Source organism: Trachymyrmex cornetzi, unplaced genomic scaffold (assembly GCF_001594075.2).
Source record: "Trachymyrmex cornetzi isolate Tcor2-1 unplaced genomic scaffold, Tcor1.1 scaffold1100, whole genome shotgun sequence".
NCBI classification, from domain to species: Eukaryota; Metazoa; Arthropoda; class Insecta; order Hymenoptera; family Formicidae; genus Trachymyrmex; species Trachymyrmex cornetzi.
This window is the reverse complement of record NW_017295655.1, coordinates 115,783-119,865: the sequence shown is the minus strand read 5'-3', so window position 1 is coordinate 119,865 and position 4,083 is coordinate 115,783. Positions and strand designations below refer to the sequence as shown.

Here is a 4,083-nt window from a genome sequence, read left to right as displayed (position 1 = left end):
TTTCGATGTAACAAGTAATAGTTAAAGGATTCGATCCTGAAGGGTTGGGACCCACGAGGAGCGCTGGGAATGGCGCACGAAGGGCGGCGAAAAGAACACACTTGATCATTTTTCACAAATTTATTTAAAATAATTCCCCTTTTTAATTACACCTGTTTATAATTAATTTGTCAGGTTTAGTGTGAACAATAATATTTGAACTTTGCGTTACACATATAGTTACTGTGTCGTGACTTATATCTTGTCGTTCGCGCTTGCGATAATACTTAAAGCGATCGGTATCGCGAATGTAACAGGACACTCGACTCTCGCGATGCGTGTAACGGGACGTTAGATTCACATGTTGGATAAGACTCCCACGGTCTACGATTAGGCAGCCGAATATAAAGAAACGCGCGGTGTCCTATTACCGCGCATTCTGGCGATTAATATAACCATATATGATCATGCTCGGCGACGGACGTCGTTCGCACGTGGATTGCTAAATCTGCAGTCTTGCATTTCCGCGGCTCGTTGCCATGCTGAAATGCGAGGCTCAGGAGTGATCGCTACCTTGCATTTCCACTAGCTCGTTGCTATGCCGAAATGCAAAAATTACTTGTGGTAGCTTTTGGGCTACAACGAGCTAACCTTTTTAAAGAATTACTGACCGTAATCCTCTCAATCTGCAGTACTTAAATAAATTTATTAAGTTTTGCGATCTATTTACAGATTATAAAACTTATATATTGGAATAAACTTAAAGTATTTCTCTGAAATGGTATATAAATTTTTTATATTCAAAGGATTGCAAGTAAGTAAAACATTACAATAAATATTATGTATAAAATAGTATTTTCATTGTATGATTTTATTTAATATTTACAATCTCATTTGTTACGTCAGAGCTCCAGGAATCTTTATTTCACGGGAATTAGAAGGTGCGTGGAATAGAACTTGGATTGACGTTTCAGACTAAAGCAGTGGATCGATGCGTTATAGCGTGTATCGGAACTCGAACGCACTCTGGTTAAATTTCAAAACAGAAGTCTACGGTTGAACGCAATGACTCTGCTTTGAAACAGTGCGCCCGTTAGTCCGTTTTTAGATCAAGGAAATTATTCTTTATGACTTGGGGATAGGACCGTGTGACCTTATAAGAGAAGGAATGCGATCAACGATTTGAATAAATTCATTCAGTCTGTCTTATATAACTCTGGATTTAATAAATTCTAATATATTGTACATTATTTAAATTTCTTGAAACTAAACTAAGTTTACTAAAATATCGTCTAATTTAGTGTAAAATGTTGTGTTGTATTCCGTCGGTAATTTTACATTATTTCGGAAGTTTCTGAACAGGATCTTGAGAAGTGTAATTAAAATTTTGACCTATCTTCCGTTCATTATTCACATAAGTTCCTTCTATCAAGCTAGGGGGATCCAAAGTTAGTGTACATAAATTGTAGTATTGTATTTCTAAGTCAAGAGAGGGAGAGGCTAATTCGGGATATAAGAAATGGATGGGAACGGGGAAGGGTTCTTGGGTTTCAAGGTCTAGGATTATAATTTGTTGATAAGGGAAGAATTTAGAAAGGTAAGCTCTGAATATTTGAAACTCTAAGGAATTAAGAGGTTGTAAATTTTAAGGATATAATTCTTCTAAATCATTTGAATTAGAGAGAGATGGATGAGAGATATAAATTTGTTCATCTATTGAAGAAAAAACGGAGGATTATTTTCGAAAGTGGGTTCGAAGATGGGTGATTGGCTGGAAGGATTTATATGAGAGGACTGGCCATTTGGAGAAGGTTTAACGGAGGTTGACGGAATATTGACAGGTGTGGTACTATCCGGGTTTAAGGTTGGGGAGTAAAAAATTTTGAGAGGTGAAATCAATTCTGGTCGAGAAGTGGTACTAGTGGAGTCGGAAGAGTTTCTAATTTCGTTCTCAATTACTTGTAATAAATTAAATTTTTTATGAGTTCTAACTAGACAGCTGAATCGCGTTTCTTGACATCGCGTTTGCTGGTGTCGTGTTTGTTGCCGTCGTGTATGTACGGGTCGCTCCGCCCGTTTATTTTTATTCAATGTTTGGGATCGTACTGGAATTTTCGAATTTTTCAAATCAAGTATTTAATGAGTTAGGTTGCTTTAAACTTACTTTTCAATGACTTTGAATAGATTTGATCTGCATCTTACTCCGGGAAGATAACAGAAAAGGACCCTCTGTCGTATGTTCGCGCTGGAGGAGCCGCCCTCGGAAATCACTTCACCCAAATATGCACTTCCGAATCGGAATTACTAATTAATTGCTCACGACTTATCGTTTTCTGATAGGATCTGACTGCTGTGCATTTTGTACACCTTAATTTATACTATGAGTTTCTTTGTCTTTGATGGGAATAATCAAGAAGTGGGAGAAAATATGGGAATCAATTGTTCCTAGGTGTCATATGACTATTGTTAGCTTGAAAATACTCCATCGCCGATTTCACTTGCGGTATTAGATACTCGATCAATCTATTGGGTATCATCCTTTGGCCTCTATTTTATTAATCTTTCTACGTTTGACATTATACCATAATATCTTATTATAACAAGATTGAAATTCCTTTCCAATTAATTCCTACAAGTGATCAGTTTCCGTTTCGATAGTAATATTTTTTCGTTTTGAAAGAAAAGAATTGTGAAGTCCTCTGGACGTAACATCTCCCTTCTTAGACAAATGTTAGGGGTTTACAACATTTGCGATGAAATGAGACGATTCTTTTCTTTAAATTTTGAAGGGAATGGTAGAGTTCTTCGAACGTAACACATTAATACAAATAAATTAATACAATAAATGTAAATACGATTTCTGTAATATACTTGATAAAAATAATGCATAATATTATATATAAGATAACATTTTATTTGCGTAATATAATAATATTTATTTTCATAACTTTACCTACATTACATGACATTACCTTCAAAAATGCATAACATAATTACTACATACTATATTATACTTATTACCTAACTACAAAAAATAATTTTTTAAATCCGTGTTTAAATAGTATTAATTTTCCTTTTATGTATATAGTTTTGTATTTTTTCTGTATTCTATTAGTACAATGTTTCTCGGTATTTTAAGTAAAAGTATGGCTTGTGATAATATCAAATATAGAAAAAAGTTTAATTTAATTACAATTATTTATTGGTTTGAGGATCGAGATAATAGCTTTATATTTTAATATTTTTTTTAAGTTTTAAAATAGTCATAAATTAGAAAAAAAGTTCCTACTAGTTAGAGAAACATTTATTTACAATTCATCTGGACAATATACTTTCTAATAGATGTTAATAAACTGCACATAACATGGTTATCATATATCCTCAAATCAACACATAAACTACATAGTTAAAGTTAGATGACAAGAATAATTTGTAAATTGAAATTTGAATCAAAAAGATGAATTTATACATACCTTGTTCCGGAACAATTAAATAGTTGTAATTAGCGGTTTTAACATTGTAATTATATTTTCCAAGGATAAAATAACCTTTATGCATAGCGCTGACAAGAAGACTATTTTTCAATTGCAAGTCGATATCTGCAAATTAATTTCATTTTATGATTAGGAAATAAAACATACATTTTTCTTTAAAAATTACATAAATTTTAGCAGTGAATTTGTGTTTTTAAGGCAAATAATTTTTGTTTTTAAAGTAGTGAATTTATCCCAGATAGCAACGTATCTGTCTTGTTATTGGCATGTTGCTTGCTAAGTATTGCTAAACATGTGTTGCTACCAGAATTGCAGCAACTGGGTCCTCATTTGTTGGCAATTTGATGTCATCGCTATATGATAACTTTGAGTAGCAACTTGTCAGCAGTTTGCCGACAACTTTAAAATTGTCAAAATCAGGGTTGGGTAAGTTAATTTTTTCTTTTAACTAAGTTAAGTTAAAGTTAACATCCTTGAAAATTTAACTTAGTTAAGATACAAGTTAATGTATAATGAAATTAATTGAATTAAAAGTTAAGTTAATAAAAAAAAGTAATTGAAAAATTAAAAATTAAATTTCTTTCTATTTTATGATTTCAGAGTCTTATAT

General features: G+C 32.5%; 1 protein-coding gene across 2 annotated transcripts in view; it reads left to right on the top strand.

The window, feature by feature from the left end:
* LOC108763249 (band 7 protein AGAP004871) overlaps nucleotides 1-4,083 on the top strand; it is a 180,277-nt gene that overhangs the window by 60,570 nt on the left and 115,624 nt on the right. The gene's annotated exons all lie outside the window — the stretch shown is intronic.